Source organism: Ambystoma mexicanum, chromosome 11, assembly GCF_040938575.1.
Source record: "Ambystoma mexicanum isolate Mex_15411 chromosome 11, UKY_AmexF1_1, whole genome shotgun sequence".
Taxonomy (NCBI): domain Eukaryota; kingdom Metazoa; phylum Chordata; class Amphibia; order Caudata; family Ambystomatidae; genus Ambystoma; species Ambystoma mexicanum.
The window spans coordinates 1,309,571,467-1,309,596,961 of record NC_090934.1 but is presented as its reverse complement, the minus strand read 5'-3'; positions in this window follow the sequence as shown (position 1 = coordinate 1,309,596,961).

Sequence of the window (25,495 nt, the reverse complement as noted above, 5' to 3'; positions counted from 1 at the left end):
GTTAAAGGAAATCACTGTTTTATACATACTATTTTTTTCCTTGTTATCTTCAGGATATTGCAGTATTCTTGGCAACACTAGTATATTTGTTTCTGTTGCCCGTTCCGAATTCAAATTAGTAAGCACTTTTTTCCATGATTAAAATATTTAGCATCTTCAGAAAAAGTATTTAAAAATGTTTATACTAACTGTCGGTCCCAATTCACTGAAGCGCTTTCCCCACTTGCAGCAGGCCCTGCAAATTCTGTGGGTAGACCGATTCACGAAAGTGAACATGCCCTTGCTACAAAATTACATAAATCGCTAATTCATAGAGCTATAGTTCCATGCATCGCTAGTTATGTATCAAACAATATGCAGTACAAAGAAGAGATGTGTGCTGCTGGGGTTGAGGTGTGTTTGACCGTCTGAGAACCAATTGCGACAAACTTTTCGAAAAAAACCAGCCCACATGCGATCAGTTCTCAGAGGATCAAACGCACTCACACCAATCCCTCACCTCCAAACCCCTTTCCCTACTTACCTGTTCGCTTGCTGCCTGGTTGACTGCAGCCCTGCTGCGTCAAATCTGTCCCTCAAAGGCGGGTCGGATCCAATGCCACAGGGTCCCTTTTTTTATTTCGGTCTGCCACCTCCAATATTGAGGAAGCAGGGGACAACCCTGCAACCCCCCGAGGCTAATATATACCGATCATAGGAGCGGGGGACACCCCTGTAGCCCCCGCTCCACATCTTCGGTATGTATTAGCCAGTTTGTACGTTTTTATTTGGTCAAATGGTACAGGCCAAATTCAGTCAAATGTACCATTCAGCCAAATAAAAAAAACACATTTACTAATAACTGAACTGAATCAGCCACTCCAGCAGCAAAGTGCATCTTGAGTCATAGCAGGATGTGTTTTGATTGGTGGAGAAAGGCAGAAGTATATCAAAGATTTGGGGTACAGGGGTGGATTCTAGGATAAAGCAACAAGTCAGGGCTTTAGTGATTTGGGCATGTGGTGAAGTGCACTGAGAACTGCAAATTGTCCGCTCTACCAGGAGTCTTTCTACCATGCCCATAAACATATGATACAACCCGCAGCACTGAGGCCTATAACATTTATTAAGGTACCCAAATGAGTGGTGAATAGCAGTAAGGAGTCCCGGAAAACAAGAGTTGATTTTAAATCCTAAAGCTGCTGCAGTGAAGAATAGAGGAGCCATGCTCTGGAGGTTCTACCCACGCACGCCATGAAAGAGAAAGACAGTGGATGCCATACACTGAATTCCTTGTCCGTAGTGAGGAGCCGAGCCAGAAAACATGACATTGAGACTCCCTAAAGGGGGGTTGAGAGTGAGAAGCAGAGGTGGATCACCAGACATTCTACCCTCGCAGAGAAATCAGAAGACTTTCTGAGGGTGAGTTTGATGTGAGGGAGAGGAGCAGGCAAGTGAGAAATGCAGAGTACCCAGAGGAGAAAAAACACACACACACACACACACACACACACACACACACACACACACACACACACACACACGCACACGCACGCTCCCATCCCCACCAAAGAGGAAAACCAGTGGGAAGTCCACAGGGAGACGCCAAAGGCAGACCCAGTGGAATCATATAAGCAAGTGATTGGGAGGAAAGTGTTTGCTGTCAGGACCTGTGGGGAAGTTTCTAGCTCCTTGAGAAACAAACTCTAAAATGGAACAAACGAAGACTAGCAAAAAGTGTTGAATGCTGGCACTTGGAGTCCAAGTTCCTCAAGCCTTTAAGAAGCAGTACAAATAGAAGCGTTAGATGTCTTTCCATCACTGCCAAAACGTTGGTAGTAAAAATGTGTCCCGCCAAACCATGTCAGGAGTAGCATTGGACACATAGTGCATGGCTGTCAGCTGTCCATACTTGACCCCTGATTTTTGACGCTACAAAAAATCCCAAAAGAAAATGACTATCACATTTGGCACAGACTTACTAAATCAGGCAAACGCCTCAATAAAGGTAAACTAAAACAGCAAAAGGAAAACAGTTGCAACAATACTAACACTACTAAGCAATCTAAAAAGTAAACATCCATCAAACAACACACACAGTAGCCATCTGACCAAAATTAAATCAGACAAGCACTTCAACCAAACAAAGGAAAAATAGCAAAATAAAACAACGACCAGAAGTACTAACTCAGATCAATATTAACACTAACTGAATTACCCATAAACAATAATGCAATACTCATCTAAAATATCCCTGTCACATTCAGGTCAACCCTTTGGCTAAAATCTACAGACTAAAGCAAACCCCCAACTTAATAAACTAGTAACTCAAGAAAAGAGGAGCATACAAACTACAAGCAATACCCGCAGTCTAAGCAAACACATGAACGCAGCAATACACAATGAATACATGTATGCAGATTGACATGCAATAAACACAACACATGTAAAGATGTGTGTTTCAAAGCTTAATGCCAAAAATAGTGCAAACACGAATTAACACTTTCAATATGATTAAAAAGAACCATTCTATTACATTAAAAAGAGGTACAATAAACTTGTTCAAGCACATTGTTCATTCACCAAACACGTGATTGCACTTTTAAGAACAATGAAGCCACAGCTGAAAATGTGGCCAAATACATACAAGAGCAATTAAAACAACATATTTAAGGAACATGGATACACACATCCTCCACTAGATGATACTTTGCGGAAGAAACACACACATTTGTATAGAAGCCAAGACCTTTCAATGCAAGACAGAAGAAGGCACCATCTAATTGAACAAGTGTGCGACTGCAGAAAAACAAACTAAATACGTTAAACAGGAAACTGACATGTTTGGTATTAACTTGTGACCTCTGCAAACAATGGACTATTGTGGCTGCATCGTATCAAAGAACATACATTTAAGCATTTATAACTATTTGTTTACACATACGGTTGACCTACAACATAAGGGCAACACTGACATTTTCCAAAGTATCGATCCTTGCCCCATGCAAGTATATGCAAAAATATGGGGACATCCGATTTCCTGAAGTGCTAATCAACAATGCAGTTGGACACATTCGAATTTTTGCAATTTTTATTTAGTAGGGAAAATGAACGAATAAGGAAATAAATCATGATTCAAATTCTCCAAGAGATGAAAGACGGCTTATGCAAGTTTTGATTCCTTTCATTTGACTAGCTGGAAACATTATGCATAGCATATGGTGTTGAAAGTAAAGAACTGCTCGGTGTACAGTGAGTGATAATATCGAATTAGGAGTAACAAACAACTTTTTAAACAACCCTAAAATAACGAAAAATAACTAATTTATTATTTAAAATATATATCAGGGGTGGGCTAAGGGAATAAAACGTGTCCGCAGAGAGTTAGGGTGGGGTTATGGACCTAGGGAAACCGGGTGATTGTGTGGGGGCAATTTTTTAAAATAAAATCATAATTTTTCATTATTTTAAGGTCGTGAAAAAGCTTTTAGTTACTCCTGTTTTCGTTGTAATCACATAGAACCGAACTGTTCGCCACACCACGCTGGAAAAAATGCACAATCATTTCTACCTTTATTGATAATGGTCAATTTGGTCACGGTTGTTCAGCCACATTTTTGGGACCACGAAACACCCTTCCCCGCATATACTAGGACTGGCACTATTCACTAATCTGACACCAGTTGTAGCATATTTGAGGAAAGTGCTGGATAGTGTGTCAGGTCACCTTGGATAATTTGTTCATCCAACCGGCGACCAAATTAACGGTGACCAATAGATGGTTATGACACAACCATGTCAAGATTTAATCAGTAGCAGCTAATTAAACCGAAGTTATCAAAACACATTACAAAATATAAGGTTCAATTTAAAGCTTCACACAAATGCGTTGATACTTCAAACATAGAACATTAAAACCATTTGCATATTAATTGTTCCTTTATTGTATTTATTTCCAAACAAAGACAAAGAAGTAAAGTAGAAGAAAAAAACCTGCCAGTTTTAACAGCAATAGATTATGTCTATTAAAATGCAGCACTATGCTGCACGGATGATCCCTAATAAGAGAGAAACCAGGTATGCAATTGTCGGGAAGCCTTGAGAAATGTCTTTCTTGGGTTGATAAAGCGGTATAGAAAGTAGCACTGGCCTGTAAAACAGACAGTTGTCTGGAGAAAAGGCTTGCATTTGGGTTCATTTGCAGACACACAATGCCTTGCTGATGTTCCTCTGAACTGTAGGTGAACTTCCTGTGATGGGTACTAGGTGGCGGTGTGGGATGTGTGATTTGGCTCAAATGAATTATTCTAATTTCAGAATGCATCTCTCAAATTATACAAAAAGAAAACAAAAATCTAAAGTACCATTAACATATGAATCTAAATCATATGGTCTATAATTATTCCAAAGTTACATTTCTAAATTGAATTGTTATTTATTATATTGTGATCTCAACTTCTTTAGTTACTATATCAGCATTTGTCAATTGACACATGCCCCCTTCAAAAAAAGAGAACCATGATCATGTTTTTAAAAGGTGAAAGAATTTGTTATGAGACATAGTTTTTAATCATGTTTAAATATAATGCTTGAGGATATGAACACATACTTTGTGATAATTTAAACATTGTATCTCATATTTTCTCTTTATCTTCAGTATTCTAATGAAAGATTGATTAAACTATTGCTTTACACAGTATCTGATATAATTATATCGATCAATTTAAAATTGGAAATTATGATCATTCTTCTAAGTAGTACTTAATTAAACTCACAGATCATTACGTGATCAGGATCAATATATTGCATTATCTGGATGTGATCTATTTTGAGTTGGTTTCCTGTTTTAGTATTTAGTGGCATGAGTTCCTTACCTTAGAAAAGTGTGAAATATATGTATCAGACCATGAAACTTATGATTCCAATGTTCATGAATAAAATCATTACTAGGATAACATGAACAATGATCCCTAGGCACCATCTGTAATTGCCCATGTATTACAAAACGTACTGACTTTCTTCAGCTCTTCATTGCCCATTGTGCGGTTGCTATGTGTTTTTGGCATCTCTTGACCCTGCAGGGGCCATCCTTGAATTAACTTTAATAAGTGATCCAGGAGCTAAACAAAGGACTAAGTATTTCTGTTCTGTCGCCCATCTTGAAATGTAATCAATCATTCCCAAATCTGCACTTACCGAATGATAAATAGTATCTCAACTATATTCATGTTTTTACATTTTTATAGTTGAGTACAGCTTGTATAATATGAATAGTTTTTAGTGAATGTTTATCATTATGCATTACATTATATTCATTATTTCTCAACAGATCATTTAACATCGTAAGATCTGCTCTTCCAATTCCAGTTACTGTAATTATAAATTAATTATATTTGTGCATTAGCTGGTACCCATTAATTCTCTACTTATACTTGCACCGTACTTGTGACCACACAATAAATTCAGTACTATCAGCTCCAGTTAATTGAATTTCAGAAATACCATTATGACTACTTCAAAGCTAAATATTCGTTTTGGTGAACTCCAAACACTACTCATGTATGCAAATGTTACGTTTCGCCCAAGGGGCTAAATCAGAAAAATTAATTCAATTATTTGTCCTTGTTTGGTCCACAAATCATTTACCACTGTTTATGTACCACAGCACCAAACTTGTAATGTGGCCCAGTGTGGGTCTAGCAGAGAAATAGAGTACAAGTGGTTATGTAATGGCTGGAGCACACCCCGGCCGGGGGCTTTACAACAGTGGAGCAATATAGTAAGAGATGAGACATGAACATGCTTGTGGAAGTCGGTGGTTGCTAAGAACATGAAAAGGGATGTCATAGTGTAACACATGGTACCTGTGCCCAGTATACAGTTACACAATGTATAATGTTATGTTATTTTATGTTGTTTGGCATGTATATAGCACTCTATGTATCATTGGTATAACCTCAAAGTGCTGGTAGGTTGAACGCCCTCAGGGACTGTAGTCCAGGTCAGTTGAGAGAGTACGGTGTCAAAGGGTGCTTGGGTGCACCAGTTAATTGTGCAGCTGATGGAATTGTACTTGATGATAGCTGCATTCTAGCATTAGGTGTGGTGGTATTGGTATTGGTTCAATGTGTGCATTCTGGCGGGTGGACACAAAACTGGGTTCTGGCTGCGTTAGGCCTGTGGGACGCTTATGTGTGCAGCTAGGCTGATTTTTTTGTGGGGTATAGCTGCGTTTTATTAGAGAGTGAAGAGGTGTTCACGGGATAGTGTTCCTATGTGCGCAGCTAGGCCGAATTGATCAAGGGGTGTAGCTGCCCTCTAATTGTGTGATTGTGAATAAACCATCACACCCTAGGTTACCTGGGGGTAACCAGACGTGGACTCCATGCTCACTGTGCTTAGAGAGGCTCAGCTTCACCTCACTGATCATGCCCAACAAGGCTGAAACACGTGTATGGGGTTGCTGTTGGTACTCTTGTTCAGAGAGGAATTGCCATAGCATTTCGGTGCTGGACTGCCCATGTGTGCGGGACAAAGACTGATATGCAAATGGATATTTCCCATCTGTGAAAGGTACAGTGAGCAAAAAGCAGATGGCTGCGAACTCTCAATTTGGTTAACAACCACTGAACAGGTTATCAGGCCTTGTTCTTCCGAGAGAGGGGCTCCTGCTACCTTTGTTGAACACACCATATCATATCACTATGCTTACTCTCAACTCTACACCCAGTGATCCAACACAATAGGATGGAATAAGGAAAAAAATGCAAAGTCACTCACACAGGCCATGAGCAGCAAGAACGGGATGACCAGCCACCGTAATCGGCCAAGCGACATCTAGACAGGGCAAATGTCAGGGCACAGACAGGAGGGAATGGTACACGAGGACCAGAGGGTGTGGGGCACAGCGACATTGTGGGGGATCAGGGGAGATGGGGCATACAGCCACAGTAAGGAGGGTCCAGATGCAGCTGGGGGAACAGAGAGACATCACGGAAACCAGAGGGGGGTGCATGGCGGGATCAAGGGGGACCAGAGGGGCATACAGCGGGACATGAGAGGGGCGCGGGGAACACAACAATATTTTAGGGGACCATAGGGGAGATGGGGGCACACAGCTCATCACGGACAGCCAAGGGGACTTGGCACATAGTGACATCAGAGGGACCAGGGGGTAGGGGCGCAGTGACGGGACGGGAGCCAGAGGGTCTGGGCACAAAGTGAAACATGGGGGTCTGAGGGGTTGAGGGTACATAGAGACATCAGGAGAAACGAGGGGCTGGGGGCAAATTGTGACATCATGGGACACTAGAGGGGAAATGATAGGCTGGTGCAAACATTGACAGAACCGTGAACCAGAGGGGGCTGGGGTACGCATTGACATCACGAGGGACCGGGGAAGGCTAGGTATGCAGTGACAATACAGGGGCAGGAGGTGGTAAGGCACACAGTAAATCGCAGGGAATAGAGGGGGTGTGCATGCAGTGATAGGATGGGGAATAAGAGGGGTATGAAGCAACATCACTGGGAACCAGAGGGTAGGGGGTACACAGCCACAACACGGGGGACCACGGGGCACACAGTGACATCACAGGGACTAGAGGGGCAGGGCATACGGGGTAGGGGCAGAGGGGTACATAGTGACATCAACAGGAAAAAGAGGGCAGGGGGTACCCAGCATGGTGGGCAAGAGAGGGCAAGGCATAGAGCGACATCACAGTATATCAGACGGCAGGGGGTACACAGTGACAACACGGGAATCAAAGGGGCACACAGCAACATTACTGGGACTAGAGGGGGCAGGGTATACAGTGAGAGCACGGGGGGCCAGAGAGGTACACAGCAAAAAAACACAGGGAGCACAGAGGGCAAGGACGACACAGGGACAGCCCGGGTTACATTTTGGCATGCGGTTGCTTAATAGCCAAGTTGAAGAGCATATTCATTGGTGAGATTGTTGGGAGTTTCATTAGGCATTGGTCATCTGGGCGCTGCGGTTTCAATAGCTTTAGCAGGATGGTGGTTGGTATTATGCAGAGAGCCACGTTTTCACTCGCTTCAGACGGTCTTCGTTGGTATTATGGAAAGAGCCACGTTTTTAGAGCTTTGCAGAATGTCATATAGTCTTGGGTGTGTCAAGTCGGGGCCAAGGTTGAGAAGGCAGAACCTCCGATCCTGACAGATTTAGAGGTTGGAATCACTAAAATGAGGGCAGTGCTTGATTTTAGGGTGCGAGATGGGAGATATAGTTTTACCTTTTCTTGCAAGTATAATGGGCCGGTCTTGTGCACTGCACAATGAGTGATGCACAGGGTTTTGAAAGTGGCCCTTCGTCCGACTGGGAGCCAGTGGAGGGTTCTGAGAGCTGGAGTAATGTGGTCTATCGAACCCAGGCCAAGGAGCAGCTTAGTGGCAGCACTTTGTGCCCTTTGGAGTTTGTTAAGATGGTATGCTGGGGCTCCTAGATATAGGAATTTGGCATAGTCCACTTGTGACATCACTATAGACATAACTGCAGCGAGTCTGCTTGGGAAGGAGATATATGGAAAGATGCATCTGAGAGTTTGAGATGGTAGTGACAACATTTGGACACATTGTTGATCTGACTCGAGAGGGTTAGTCCAGAGCCTATAGTGCAGCCTAGGGTTTTTACTGTGTTGGTTGGGGAGAGTGGTTGGCCCAGGGACGGGCACCATGGGAGTGAATGAGGTAGAAGGGCAGTGTTGCTGCAGACCATGATTTTGGTTTCAGTGGAGTTTAAGAGGAGGTGGTTTATTGTCATCCATCGGTCAATATCTCGAAGACAGGCTTAGAGGTCGGGCTGGGGGTTGGTGCCTGAATTGGGGATTTTTAGGATGCTTTGGGTATTGTCAGCGTAGTTGTAGCACAAGATGCGTATGATTCCAGGGATGGTGTTCATATAGAGGTTGAACAGGATAGCTGATAGGCATGCGCCTTGCGGTACTCCCGTGTTAACCGAGCGAGCAGCTCAGTCAAATGGGGAGAGGATGGTTATTTGTTTCGTGATGTTGAGGAAGGATGTGGTCTTCTTGAGAGCAGAGCCATGGATTCCAAGAGAGTGGAGGCGGACAAGGAGGAACGAGTGGTTAACCGTGTCAAAGGCTGCAGAGAGACCGAGGAGAATTAGTGCTACGCATCCTTCCGAGTATACAGTGACCTTTAACCTCGATCTGGGATGATCTTAAGTGGTTTCAGTTCCATGTCGTGGTCTGAAGCCTGATTGTGCGGGGTCGAGGAGGTTGTTGGATTCTACAAAGGTGTTGAGCTGGGAGTACGCTGTTCGGTCGATGAGTTTTGCAAGGAAGCTGGTGTTCGAGATGGGTCTGTAGTTTTTGGGGTCAAGGGGGTTGAGGGATGGCTTTTTAAGAAAGGGCTTGACATGCGCAATTTTGAAGGCATCGGGGAAGATGCCAGATGTGAGTGAGTCATTTAGTATGGGTCTTGCATGTTCTCCTGCACAGGCAGACAAAAATATTTATTTTAGGACAGCAGCGGGGCAGGGGTCAAGGGGGGACTCAGATGGTTTGCTGGCAGATAGTAGGTCAAGAAATTCTTCTCTGGAGATGGGTTTGAAGGAGTTGAAAATGGGTGATTTGGGGTTTGGGATGAGGGGGGAGTGTTGGAATTGTCGGTTGTGGGAGGGGGAGAGGAGGGACAGTTTGTTGTGAAGGGAGGTTGTCCTGTCGAGAGCGGTGGTGTAGAAGTGTAGGGAGAGGGAGTTGCAGCGTGATTGAGAAGGGGAGGATTGGGTAGAGGTGCAAGAGGATTTGACGAATTTAGATATGATTCTGTGGAGTTCTTTGCTCCGGATGCCGCAGTTGAGAATTTGTTTGTTGTAATAGGCTTTTTTGGCCTTCTGGATTTCAGCTTTGTAGATACGATGGTGCAAGGCCAACATTGATCTGGTCAGATCGGTTTTAGATGCTCACCATTTGCCCTCCAAAGAGTTATTTTGTTTTTTAGCATTCTTCAGGTGGGAAGTGAACCATTTAGAGAATGGTCCATTGCGTGAGGTAGCGGGCACGTGGGGGTGAGAGGAATTAATGAGTCATTGAGCCAAGAGTCGAAACCGTTGATGGTTAAGGCTCTGACTGGGGGGGGGTCATTGTAGGGGATCTAAGAAGTAGGGCTTTGGCGAGGTCAGGAAGGATCTTCACTTTGTTCCGGCATTTGAGGACTTGGGGGTGGGGGGGATGCCAGGGGGGCTCAGGTGGGGGGAAGGGGTGATTATGGAGAAGGGGATGGCAAAGTGGTCGGTCCAGATGAGTGATTTAGGGCAGGATGTATAAATCAGGTCATGGGAGCTGAAGATTGCATCCAGGGTGTGCCCTCTTGAGTGGGTTGGACCAGTCGTATGAAGGGAGAGCTTGAGTGCATCAAGACTGTCGACTAGTGAATGGGTGATGGGGTTGGTGGCAAAGTCCAACCAGATATTAAAATCTCAAAGGAGTGTAAGAGAGGGGTGATTTACTTAAATGGTGGCTACAGAATCACAGAGGATGTTGGCGAAATGTCTGTCGTAACCAGGGGGTCTATAGATGAGTAGAAAGCTGTGCGAGAAAACCGGAGGTAGCAAGTGTTCAACTAGAAGGGATTCATATGAGGGGAATGCATGTCTCAGATTCGACGAGAGAGACAGAGAAATAAGAATTGAAGATGACTGCCACTCCGTCTCCTCTGGAGGGTCTATTGTGGGGGATGAGCGAGTAGCCGGGGGTGAAGGCTTCATGTGCAACAGGTGCAAAGTCGTCAGAGAACCAGGCTTCGGTGATAAAGACAAGCAGGGGTGTTGCTAGGTCTGGAAAAGGTCAGGGGCTAAGCTAATGTCAGGACTGACAGGACTCAGGGCTAACTAGCATTTTGGTTGTAGCACCTGCGTTTCTATCCAGGGCTACAACCAAAAGACCCGGGGCTATAGCTCCCTCAGCCCCCCTAGCAATGCCTCTGAAGACGAGGTAAGGCTTGTCTGAGGACAGGAGATCCAAGATGCTGTGTCTGTTTCTTGCTAAAGAGCGAGCATTGAAAAGGATGCAGTTGACTTTATGAGGGGATGTGGTCATAGTTGAGGTCATCAGAGCGGGAGCATGAGGAGCTTGGGAGATTTGAGAGGGTGGGGGTGGAACATTCTGGGAGGCTGAGACAGGGTGAAGTGGGTTAGGGAGGGGGCAGGGTGTCAGTGGATTTAGAGTGACGGGGGATGGGGGTATGTCAGTGGAGGCTGGGAAGAGTATGCAGGCGGAGGAAGGTATGTGAGGGGTGAGTGTGGGGTCAAGGTGGGACGGATGAGTGGAGAGATGGTCAGAGCGTGTGAGGGGTTTGGCGGCTAGGAATTGCAGTGAGTCCGGGAGTAGTCAGAGGTTTTGGTGTGCAGGGTGAGAAGTGAAGAGAGAGGGGGTTGAAGCAGGGCTAGGGCAGGGGGGAGTGCGAGGGGGTAGGGGAGAGAGAGATTTTGAGGACGGGTTGAGGTAGAAGTGGTGAGGAGTAGAGAGTTGAGGGAGAGGACCAGTCTCGTTTTCTGCATTCTGTATGTTTTGGTGCTATAGGGGTATGGGTGAGGTTAGGGAGCTAGGGGGGGTGATGAGGCTACTGTTCTTGCGAGGGTGAGACATGCTGTTTTCAGCGAGCGGAAGGGATATGTAGAGAGTGGCTTGTTGGTGGGGTCGAGAAGTGGTTAAGGTGGGGGAGGGGCTTGTAGGGGGTGGGTGAGAGGGAGGAGAGTTCTCCAATGGGTTAAGGAGGAGGGACAGGAGGGCAAGTGGGGGAGGGATGTTCCTTGGAAGGTGTAAGGGAGGAGTGGGGGAGGAGGTGGATTCACGTTGTTTGGAGCGCCAGAAGGCTCCCCTGGCTTGGGAGTTCAATGGGGGTGTGGTGTCATGGTGAGGGATATCGGGGAGTTCTTAATAGGTGTCAGAGGGAGGGTGCAAGATGTGGATATGCGCTGTTTGGAGCGCCAGAGTGCTCCCCTGGCTTGGGAGTTCAAAGGGGGGCGTGGTGTCATGGCAAGGGGTATCTGGGAGATCCCAATAGGTGACAGAGAGTTGGTGAAAGATGGTGAGTTAGGGGTGGAAGGGAGTTTGGGAATAGGCTTCTGAGGGGGGAGGTGATTGGCGCTCCAGAGTGCACCTCTGATTTTAGCATTGGATGCGGGGTGGTGGTAGGAGACTGGGCGAGTGGTGCCAGAGTGTAATGGGGTGCAAGTGGAGGTGTCTAGGGTTGTGCTCAGGGTGACAGGGGGCGTCTTGAAGGCAGGTGCTAGAGCACAGGCCAGGTGCCGTGAAGGGTGAGCCATGAGGGGGTGGGGGGAGGGAGGGAGGCTGGGGATCGGGACACGTGGGAGAGGGGGATTCCTGTGGGCTTGGGTCTCCATCCGGTGTTGGGTAGCTGGGAACTGAAGAACTAGTAGGTAGTAACTGGTGGTAGATGTGGGGCCCAGGATGTACAGCCCGTGACTAGGAACTGGACATCATGGCAGTGGGAGAGGGCAAAATGTTTGGGGTGGGGGGGTCAAGATGAAGATGCAGCACCTAGAACTTAAATTACAGTGCTATCTCAGGCGGCACTTGTAGTTGTAGGGCGAACGAGAGAAAGCAGTTTAATTCTGTGGCGTAGGAAAAGTAAATCACAGTGCCACCTCAGGGGTGTTTTCAGGATCAGAAGCAGAGGAGATGAAGCAAGCTGAACCCGAATAATTCTCTGTGTTTGGGACTGGGAGAATAAAACACAGTAATATTTAAGGATCTAAGGTCCACTATCAAGAAGTGAAACAGGCTAGCAGAATGATTTCTGTGTGATTGAGAGCGGCAGAATATAAGATAGCCAAATCTAGGTGCATTATTGAGATGAGAAAACAGGTTAACAGGAAAAATTTCAAGTGTTTGAGACTGGTAGGACAAAACACAGTGGTAACGAAGGCGCACTATCTGGATGTTAGAGACTGGCAGAATACCCAGTAGTATCCATCTAGATGTGAGATAAGCTAACAGGAATAATTTCTAAGTATTGCAGACCAGCAGACTACAAGTAATATCTTAAGGGTGTGCACTATCTAGATGTGAGACAGGTTAAGAGGAACAATTTCTAAGAGATTGGGACTGGCAGAATAGTATCTAAGGTGCTCTGACTAAGGTGAAAGAGGTTAACAGGAACAATTTCTAATAGTGTGTGACAGGCAGAATACAATACAATAGTATCTAAGGTGCACAATCTAGGTGTGAATACAGCACAGTAGTATCTAAGATGCACTGACTGGAAGTGAAACAGGCTAGCAGGAACAGTTTCTAAGTGATAGATACTACTGTGTTGTATTCTGCCAGTCTCAAAGGTGCACTATCTAGATGTGAAACAGGGTAGCAGGAGCAATTTCTAATTGAAAGGTTTGTGTGACAGGCAGAAAATAACACAGAGGTCTCTTGGGCACACTATTTAGATATGAGGCAGGCTAACAGGAACATTTTCTAAGTGTTTGGGACTGGCAGAATACAGCACAGTAGTATCTATCTAGATGCAAGACAGGCTTTGGGACTGGCAGAATACAACACAGTAGTATCGATCTAGATGTGAGACAGGCTAAGAGGAACAATTTCTAAGAGATTGGGACTGGCAGAATAGTATCTAAGGTGCTCTGACTAAGGTGAAACAGGTTAACAGGAACAATTTCTAATAGTGTGTGACAGGCAGAATACAACACAATAGTATCTAAGGTGCACAATCTAGGTGTGACTACAGCAGAGTAGTATCTGAGGTGCACAATCTAGATGTGAATACCTTAGATTCTATCTAGGTACAAGACAGGCTAACAGGAGCAATTTCTAAGTGTTTCAGACTGGCAGGTCAGTCCAAGTTACTTAATAAATGGTGACGTAGGCTAACATTTAAGGTGATTGGATAATTTGTAATGTGGTTGGGCTTCCTGGGTAGAGTAATTGCTCTACCGCCACCTTAACAACACTTGCCTTCTTAGTTGCTGATGGTTGATGGCTGGCCACTGGCTTCCCCTGCTGACACCTGCAGACACAATCTGGAGCTGCCTCTATGGGAGCCACCCTTTGCCTTCGGCCCTTAGCTGCAGGGGCTGCACGGGCAGAGGGCTGCCCTGGAGAGGTCAGTTAGGACCTGGGTAGAGAACCAATCAGGGACAGTGGGCGGGCTCGGAGGCGGAGAGGAAGCAGGAAGGGATTCAAGGAGGGAGATGCAGGCACACAGGGCCTGGAAAAACTTTCAAAACACAGTTTTTGGGGTAATGAGGAATCAAGGGCACAGCACTCACCTGCTTGCTCTTGGAAAAAGAAACAAGCAAGGCAGACACAGGTTGCTAGACCCAAACAACACAGAGAAACTACCAATCAGGGGCAGTGAGCGGGCTCGGAGGTGGGGGGCTGAGGGGGAAGCAGGAAGGGATTCAAGGAGGGAGATGCGGGCACACAGGGCCTGGAAAAACTTTCAAAACACAATTTTTGGGGCAATGAGGAATCAAGGGCACAGCAATCACCTGCTTGCTCTTGGAAAAGACTTATGCATAAACAGTCGATTATTGGTGTTGGGGTCAAGTAGGAGGACTGATACCCATTCAAATATGTGGGGCTCCTTCAATAGATGGGAGATTTGGTTTACGGTGCTCTTGAACCAAAGCAGTGTGGAGGTGCACTTAAGTTCAAGTAGTAAGGATTTCCAGCGGTTGGGACCGGTGGGTGGGGGGCTGAATGAGCAGAAGCTGTAAGCAGCACGTGGTGAGGTTGCAAAAGGCTGGGGTTCTTACGAAAGCAACAGTGGAAATATCAGATTCGATTTCTGGTTACATTTCTCTGAGAAGCATACCCTATTGAGGTCGAGTGACGAGGTGGAGGAGGATTGTCAGAGTTAGCAAAGAGTGTGAGTGAATGTTCAGCACTTGGTAAAGGACACATGATTAGAGGAGTGTCCCAAGAGGAGGGCGCAGAACTAATCCAGTCTGCAGACTGCTAGTGCAGAGATGTAGTCTTAAGTGAGTGATATGTGAGGTGGCCCGCATCTCATGGATATCTCCACAGCCCACTGGCTCTGGCTCTGGCGTCAGTGGTACCTCCAGACCTCAGTCTCATATTTCTGTCACATTACAGTCCCCAGGCTTATTCTAACAGTGTAGCTGTATCCACCATCCACCCCCCTCTCTCTGGGCGGTACACCTTTCTTTTTTTATGTGGCTTTACTGTGGGCAATGTCATGTGACTGAATAAAGAAAGACTCACAATCCGATGTTGTTTTCCATGGCGCTTAACCAATGTTCCTTACTAACATCTTGATCAGGTGTCCGTGAAGTTCTACAACATCAAAATTCAATGTTAATGGGAAAGATCTATCATTGAAGAACAGAGATGATCTAATGCATGGGTCTGCAACCTTTGGTGCTACATATGCTTTGGACTACAACTCCAGTCAGCTCTCTCCCGCATAGTAAATGGTGACGGGTCATGGGAGTTGTAGTCCAAAACATCTAGAGAGCAACAGGCTGCAAACCCCTGATCTAATGTTATCAGCCACACATGTGCAAGAGTCTCTTGCATGTACTTCCTTTTTTGGGGTACCAAAGCAGGAGAGTGTCAATGGTGTTTCAAATGAATACCCAAGCTCTACCTCTAAGAAACTACAGGTTTTCGTTTCACTGGTTGCATGACAAAATATGACACTTCATGTAGATCACGCAGCAGATCAAACCACTGTATTTCCTCCGACCCACATGACAGAAGGTCAAGCACAGGACTCTGTTGGTCAGATATGATATACGTGCAGGAGCTATGACATCAAGTGTTGTTGCTGACTCATCCGACATGGTAAAGCGAACAGTACCTGTTAGTCGCTAACAGGAGACCCACATGTGCACTCATATAGGGATGTAACCAATCCCAGGTTGTTTCTCATACAGGTGTTCTGGGGCTTACCCAGCAGTGGGGTGAATAGCCCAAAACAGATGTTGGAATTATATAATATTATTGTAAACATTCATTATCACTCTGGATTACGAAAAGAAACATCAATAAATTGTTTACAATTGATTTTCTGTGTAACTACATAGGTGTCTGAGTGTCTGCCAACCAGAGAAACACCACAATAGTATACTTGTACATTATTCTTTAGTGAATATAAACATAAAAGAGGAAAGTCAATTTCAATTTACCATTGACAAACAATGTTTCTGTTAGTTTTTATACATAGCAAAATAGGATAGTGAGGTACATACTTGTGTTTGTGTTTCACTGAATTGTATCATCACAAAAATCTTAATTTTAATTCTAAATCTAATAGGCTCCTCATGATGTAATGTAGTTGCCGACGCGTTTCAGATTTTTAACCCGTTCTCAGGGCTTAGTGCCTATTGTTCATTGCAGAATTAAGTTTTTACTGTGTCCTTAGTGGATTCACTATTCGGGGAATAAAAATAATATACAACGTCTTAGTATCGAACATACTCCTCGTTGTCTTCAACTAAGAATATATGCATTTTAAATGGTACTGACCTCAGGATCTCGGTGGTCAGTGCATGTATAAGTATTCAACCATCATACTGCCAGTCGGCGAGGTGGCTTCAGGATATTAATGGAGTTGCAGCATGCAGCTCGTGGCTGCTAAGTGCGTGGTAGAGCGATTGTAATCGGTCCGGTGTAAACCGAAAATCATCTGACATGGTAACCACATATGTATATGATGTGCTAGCTGTGAGATTGTGCTTAAAGGTGTTTATAGGATGAAGCAAATACACTTGAATCTACTCCATTCGTCAACTGTTGAACTCAGAAAAGTTACTGGGGCTCATTACAAGTCGTAAAACCGGCAGGCTGCCGCCGGACCTGTAGTGCATTACCGGCACCAGACTTTCCAGAATTACCGGGGCATTACAGCCTCGGTGGTCCGGTAAATCCGGCGCTGGCAATTCTGTAAATCCCCATTTCTGTGGAGTCCCATAGGACTCCATGGGAATGGGGACCGCGGAAACACCAACACCATGTCGTAATGGTGCCAGTGTTTCCGTACATCTCTGCGGGTGGGTGCTGTTCAGCCCTCCAGGTAAGACCTGGTGGGTGGGAGGGCACCTGTCCACAGAACTTGTAGTTTGCCGGTTCAGGAAACAGTGCCGGTACAGTTCTACCGGCACCGTTAATTCCGGACCGGAACACTTGTAATGAGGACTGGTGTAAAGAATTAATTTGCACCTTATATTCTTATATGGTGCATATGTAAGAAGGTATAAGGATGGACAGTCTGTAGCATGTCTTCCTAGGAACGGACTATGTGTGTTTCGGAAGATGCTCATGCTCTTCCCGCCTTTAACTCTGTTCCAGTGAGAAAAGCTACCACCAAGGTCGAGATGCTAATATGCAACTGCTCCACGTATTTAGAAACAGAGTGATCATGGTATCTGGCTAATTTTCTGCATTTAATGTGCTTGTCCCTGGCAGAGTTGTAGCTATATAATTGCACAACATCTACATGGGCCAACACAGCCAAACCTGACGTGTAAGAACAGACACTGCACTTTATGCCCGTCCAATGAAGAGACCCCCCTCTCCACATTGCTGTCAACGACTTCCTTCTCTCTCCTGCTGGACCACCACCACCACCAGCTGGCTTGGCCTTCCTCCTTGCCGCTCATGTCATCTGATGTGGCTATGTAGCTGCACTCAAATATTCTTCCTGTATGCCGTAGTTTCATGAAGATAGCCCACCCATTTTTATTAATTTATTTTTAAAGTTATTTAAATGGGTCCCTGGTCAGAGGGTATCTATGTGCTTAATGAGAACCGTAAACATTGGACTACAATCTGTTTGGGTCTCAATAAATGCAGTCGCACCACTCTAGCCCTAAACTACCACCAATCGCTACCTGGAGTATTCAAGAATCTATGCCCAATGCAGAAGACCCGCTGGGTCAAAGGGTGAAATATGTGATCTGGTTCTATGCTGTACTCCAGCTAGAACTCTGTGCTGCAGCTACCCCCCTCTCTGTTTGTTACAGCAATATAAAATGTATCAATTTCATAGGAAAACCCATGGGATCCCAAGCCCAATCCCTATGAATGTGTTTGATCTTCAAGCACAACAGAAACCCGACCTCTTCCATGAAAACCAAACTATTCTCACAAGCCATCAACAGATAAATCTTGCATTGGGACTACTACAATCCCATTAGGGACCAGACCATTATGACCATCATCTGACTACCTGATTGGTTGAAAGCTGCAGTTTGACGTAGCAATGCATATCAAACCGGTTTGGGTTTTCGGGTCGAGCAGCATCTTTTCTCCCAGGTCATCTCGGACACCTATCGTCCATATAGATACATCTAGGAGAATGACTATACCCTACTCCCAGCGCTTAGAAATGGCAATTTGGCGACAAGATGGTGCTGAGATAAATTCCTTAAATAACAAAGGATGCAAAGTTTATTTGTCAGGGTCTTGTTTTTCACAGCCAACGAGGAAGGCGCTGCTTGCATCCTGTTTCCTCCAGTGCAAACCAACCAGACAGCAGGAAGAAGGGAGGAGTAACCAGCAAAGGGAATTTCTGAGCACATCTTCCTATCAATAGGCATGCACTGGTCATACCCTCTAGTTATGTCCCTTTTTATGCAGTGGTAGAAGTGTACAGAAAAACATAGTGGAACTGTGTTCTCGGCAGGGGAGAGGGTAGCCGGAAGCATAGTGCAACATGTGACAAGTTTTTGCACATGGGGCATTGCAATAGTCTAAGTGACTAGTAACTAAGGCTCCTATTACAACTTAGCACTTGCACAAGGACATGAATGGACACATCCTCTATAGAGAATGGTGATTATGGTCATAAAATGTATAGGAATGGTAAGCAGAAAAATAAAAAACATTAGTGGAACACCGCTCCTGACCGTTCCTACTCACTTCGATCACTGTTCCTTTGCAATTTGCATCTGAAGCGGAGTGAGGAGTTAGTTACGCATATGCTCAAATGACGCTAAGTGGACAGGTGCAAAACCCTGCAGATACAAATTGGACTTACTTTCTAACTTGAATTTCTGCACATGCAATTTGGGAAATAGCTTTTTGAATCTGACCCATAACAATCCTCAAACACGTGTTCAGCTAAATGTGTATGTAAACTTAACACCCTGTTTACTGTGTGGTTTTGTGTCTCGATTGACCTTTTTATCAGACCTTCCGAAGCCCTGTAGCTCACGAGTGGGCAGTGTTATTGAAATACATGACTTTTACTTCCCAAATGCTGTGAGTAGTTCCAATTTGTAATTAAGAGGTAGCACGCACACGAAAGACAACAATATCGACGATGTGTATAGTGAACTCCCATCCGCGTGGCTGAAAATTGCAGGAAAAAAAAAACATGTACACGGTAATTGCAAAATCTTACAGGAGCGACCCGGGCTTCCTGATAAATGACTGCGTGTTGGGAAGGTGTCACTACAGGTTAATGGCGCAGAAACCACAGCGATGCATCAATCAAGCCGAACATGTGCTGAATGCATTAAGTTACTATGGGAACTAATGATGACCGCAAAAAGAAATGCTGTAACACTAATGTGCATTTACAGAACCACATTAAAGTGGAAACATAGGGGGAGAATGGGTTCTTAGGGCCGGCTTTACACAGTCCCATTAAGATGCACAAAGGTTTCCATTAAAGGCTCGCTGCCAAGTGTGCGGTTTGAGTCTTCCGGGCTTATTCTATGCAGCCAAACAAAGCTCTTTCTCCACACAACATTTCCCAAGTTTGTGTACTTTCTCAGCAAGGCCGCGACGTTCTTTTATTCAAAGGTCACGTCATTACACACAACTGCACATGGGCAAAGCTTCACCCAGTACCCCAAGACAGAAACCCCCTTCATTAATGCTATAATGGGAGGTTCGAAATGGCATTATGGCAAAAGAAAAAAAAACAGGAAAGGATGATGTAATTTAACTTGGAAAATAATGGCCATAGTAACAAGAATAATACAAAAACTAAACAAACATTTGCAGCATAATATCAAGGTAGATGAGTGCTTGCTGCTGCCATCTGTGTGTATTCTGCAGGTCGAAGGTTCGAATGCTGGCAAGGCCAACTCATTTATCGACCTCGGAAGGGTGAAAGAAAGGCTGAGTGCCAACTTCGGGTGGGTGATAATTGTATGTGCATATGTTCTATGTACAGTGCTGTGGCGAAAGTGCTACATAATTAACACATCATTATAATATGCAGTGGCTGTCCTGTGATGTTGTTAATTTGTCTAGAGTTTAGGAGGAAGGTTGTTAAAATACTTCCTGGTGAGCTCTCTCTCGTTTTCTTGATGGCCTTCCTTTCAAACTCTGGGAGGTCTCCTCACCTCAAAAGCTGTTCTACGGCTGGCAACCCACGTCCTAGAGGAGGTAACACGGTCTACCTTGGGCGACGATCTCTTGTGGACAGGAGCTTTTTGCCGGTGGCTTTCCTTACTAACTCTTGGAGGGCTCCTAACCTCAATAGCTGTTCTACTGCTGGCAACCCACGTCATAGAGGAGGTAACACTGTCTACCTTGGGCGACGATCTCTTGTGGACAGGAGCTTTTTGCCGGTGGCTTTCCTTTCTAAGTCTTGGAGGGTGCCTAACCTCAATAGCTGTTCTACTGCTGGCAACTCACGTCCTAGAGGAGGTAACACTGTCTACCTTGGGCGACGATCTCTTGTGGACAGGAGCTTTTTGCCGGTGGCTTTCCTTTCTAACTCTTGGAGGGCTCCTAACCTCAATAGCTGTTCTACTGCTGGCAACCCACGTCATAGAGGAGGTAACACTGTCTACCTTGGGAGATGATGTCTTGTGTCCCGGGAGCTTTTTTCCAAGAGGCCTTCCTTTCTAACTCTGGGAGGGCTCCTAACCCCAATAGCTGTTTTATGATGGCAAACCACGTCCTAAGAAGGTAACAGCCTCTACCTTGGGAGATGATCTCTTGTGGCAAGGAGCTTTTTCCCTGTGGCCTGCATTTGTAACTCTGGGAGGGCTCCTAACCTCAATAGCTGTTCTATTGCTGGCAACCCACATCCTAGAGGAGGTAACACCGTCTACCTTGGGCAATGATCTTGTCGCCAGGAGCTTTTTTCCGGTGGCCTTCCTTTTTAACTCTGGTAGGGCTCCTCATCTCAAAAGCTGTTCTAACGCTGGCAACCCACGTCCTAGATCAGATCAGGTAACACTGTCTACCTTCGGCGATGATCTCTTGTGGTCTGGAGGTTTTTGGTGGTGGCCTTCCTTTCTAACTGTGGGACGGCTCTTAACCTCAATAGCTATTCTACTGCTGGCAATCCACATCATAGAGAAGGTAGCACTTTGGTCCTTGGGAGAGGATCTCTTGTTGCCGGAAGCTTTTTTCCAGGGGCCTTCCTTTCTAACTCTGGGAGGGCTCCTAACCTCAATAGCTGTTTTATTGCTGGCAACCCACATCCTAGATGAGGTAACACTGTCTACCTTGGGCGATGATCTCTTGGGGCTGGGAGCTTTTTGTCGGTGGCCTTCCTTTCTAATTGTGGGAGGGCTCATGACCTCAATAGCTGTTCTACTGCTGGCAACCCACGTCCTAGAAGAGGTAACAGCATTTACCTTAGAGGAAGATCTTTCATTGCCTTCTGTTGCCAGGAGGTCATTAATATCACACAATGATTAAAAGGGAATTGTCACAGTGTTGGAATGTACACGTTTTTTGAAAAATTATTTTGTTTTGTGTTTGTATTTTTTTGAACTCTGTAAGGTTTGATAAAAACGATAATCTCTAAAAGTGCATAGATAACTCAAATCAACATCCACATTTTCAGATACAATATACACCAAAGAATGCATTCATGGTATAACAACGAAAACATTTCTTTTTAAATTAATTATACGATTTAATTAATTTCAATTTCCTTAAAAATGTCTTTGCGGAATGTAACTACGGCCACAATTATCAACATCTGACTGCCTTCTGTTATTCCTGACCATAAAGTTCATGGGAGAACTGCGGCTGTCATATGTACAAACTTCCCTAGAAAATAAGTTCTCCTTTGCAATACTGCCGAGCATTTCATAACAAGATGATAAAGTCATTCCTAAAACTACCTAGTCTGGGTCTCCTCATTTTGAGAGTTTGTAGGCAGTTTAAATGGAATCTAATATACCAAGAGCTATTTTTCTCTGAGGGGGATTCTATCAGGTAAGGCCTAGGAAATCTATGATTAGTGCATTGGGACAGTGCATTCTTTATAAAGAGATCATCTGAGTAGATCCATTTAATCTGTTATCCTATTCCAATTCCTCATATCATATTTAATCATAGGAAATACAGCATCATCTGGCATATTTGCTTCCATCAAATAGGATTCACATACAGCTTCCAAATCAAATAGTAGCAACGTTGAGTTCTTCAGCATAAACTTCCTCAATTCATTATACAAGGAGCTATCTCTACCATCCCTTATTCTCAAATAGTGGCCAAGTCTTTGACACGTATAATAAGCCCTCCATGATTGTAGGCATAATTACAAACTAATAAGGCTAACAGGGACGGAAGGCGAAAGCCCCAGCACTGTTCTTCAAATCTTCCCTTCCTGGTTGTAAAACCACTTCTACTTTTGAAGTGAAAAAGTTCAACTCCATATACAGCAGCCCGGGTAACCTTGGCTCTATAAAATTTGATTAAAGGAATCTGCACTAATTACCACTAAAGAAACATTGTTTGCCCTTTGCTTCCTCTTCTCCCTTAAGGACATTATCCTCGATTTTTCAGTGTTCACCAAAAGGCAGTTATCCGAGATATATGCAGCCGCCCTGTCCAATCTTTACCGTAAACCAGAAGAGGTTTGATCAAGGAGGATTATGTCATCAGCATAAGCGATACAACCGACTCTGAGCCCTCCCAAACTAAGGGGGCAAACTCTAGGCAACATTTCCAAAGTCCACAGATCTGACATGACATGTACAGATTAAACAGGGTGGGGGCCAGCCCACAGCCTTGATACAGGTCATTTCCCTGCCTTACGGACCCTGACAAGTCCCCCTCCATATTTAAGTGAACTCTGATATTAGTGTTAGTGTGTAGTAGAATCAACATAGTGGGAAGACCTTGGTAGATATTCCAATCCGATAGTTTTTTCCATAATCATGCTGTCTCTACTCCGTCAAAAGCTGAACACAGGTCCAAACTGGCAAAATGCAAAAAAGTGCAATACCATACTGCATGGTTGCCATATATAATGTAAAATGCTGTCCACTGACCACTGTCCCTACCCCCTTATGGAAGCCTGTCTGATAGATACTCAGCCTATTTGTCGATTCTGCCCATTTCATTAAATCATTCACCAGAAGGCCAGCCAAGATCTTTGATGACGTATCAATAAGTATAATAGGCCTATAGGTCAGCGGAGAACTTTGCTCATTCCTCTCAAATTTGGATACTGTGATTGCTTCACACCAAGAACTCGGCACAATCATTTTTACTGCACTCCGAAAGAAAAGAGTATGAAGAATATCGGACCACAAAGCAGGATCATCTTTGTTACTATTGAACTATCGTTTTTCTTTTCATTGCCAAAAATTAGCCAGACGGGATTAACCCATAATACTTCCATCACACAGGTGGTCTGCAAATTCAATTGCTTCTTGTTAGTATCATTTAAACTAACCTTTGGTTAGAGTGGACATAGGATTTAATCATATATGCCTTTTACCAATTCTTGTAGGACTGTCTCCGTTTTCTTATTAGTATTCCTTTTTCCTTATGAGACAGTTCGCTTACCATTTTTACTCTCCCTACTTCCACTCTCATTTTCTTTTTCCTATCACTCACTGTAATATGAAACTCTTCATACGTTTTCTTACTAACTGGACTCTTCTCCCATTGTCTCCTACAATGAGTTTTAACAGTCCAGTTGGCAAGCGTGTATACAAATTGTGCTGGCTCACAAAACATATGCCTTATCTCCAGCATCCAGGAGTCCCAGCACTTATTAATATAAGAATTTGCTTTTTTCTGATTAATACTAAATTGACACACCCAAGTTTCTGTGTCCTTGCATGCAGACTTATTAATATTTTTACTAACACATTCACATTGAAAACATAAAATAAGTTGGACATGGTCAATAAAATGTGATTTCTTAACACTAAAATCCATAATGTCACGTCTTTCCAACCCTGAATTAAACAAGTAATCTATTGTTTTGGACAATATAGGTCCAAACCAAGTTACTTGGTAGGCTGATTTTTCCTCAAGAAGGACATTAACAGTACACATATTCCACCAGGCCATAAAATGTGCCTATATCTTTTCTCTTGAATTCTTCCTAAATGTATCTGGCTTCTTAGATGCTATATTACAGCACGTGATGTTATCAGTCTCACTAAAGGGTTCCTACACCTGGGGATGAGTGGTGTTTAAGTGCCACACCCCCCCCCCCGACCACCACAGGATCTTGGTTTTATCAAATAACACATTTTCTAAAAAAAGGGACTTCTTTAGGTGGAGATCCAGATAATATAATATTATTTGTTGGTTGTTGGAGTTGGCAAGTCATGAACGCCAAAGGAATGTGAAGAAAGTGACTCAGAATGCAGAAAACAATGGGAGGATACATTCAATAAAAGTAACAAAAGCAGGATATGTCTAGCCTTACAGATATGGATAAGGGACATAAATTGGTATCACAACCCAAATCATAAAATTAGCAAACAATCAGAATAATAGTATCAAAGCCATAGTTCCAGAAAAAATATATGTGTACATCATGTGTGTCAAATCAAAAATCACAGATACACACATGACATAAACATATATAAGACACAAATTAAAACAAAAAAAGGAAAAAAAGAGAAAACACATTATTAAAAAGTGGCAGTGCCATAAACAACATGTCAATAGCTGTTCAACCCTCAACATATTAGAAAATACCTCTGCTGTTCCCAATGAAATCCAAAATGATGTTGCTGCACTCTGGAAAAAAATAAGAAATAATCCCTACCATATGTCATAGGAGTGTGAAAATCTCTTAAACATACGAAGAATAAGCTAAATCCTTAATCCCATCACGTGTGACCTACTATTCTCAGCTTTCTCCAATTTAGCACCTTCAGTGACCATTGGTGCTATAATGTTTCTTCTTTTGATTTTGACAGTGTTAAGATTTTGGTTCCAATAGGGTTTATTTTTAGATAATTGGCTGAGGAGTAATGAGTAAATGGCTTTAAAAGGCGCTTTAGGTCAACAATCGTACAGTTCATTAAAATAAAGTCGTCGGTGTACACCAACCATATTGGGCGCCAAGAGCTCTCAAATTAGGGGGTAAGAAAGATGCTGGTTCTATCTCATCAACAATGTATGAGAAATAAAGATCAAAAACACAGGGGGCCAAAATGCACCCCTGTTGCAGGCCGGTATTGCTGTCGATTCTTCGGGTCAATTTATGTTCGCCTTCTGTTCTGCATTTATTTTCACCATCTCTGTTGACGAAAAGAAGTCTATATCATTTCATGTATTGTAATGACAGGGTTGAGAGC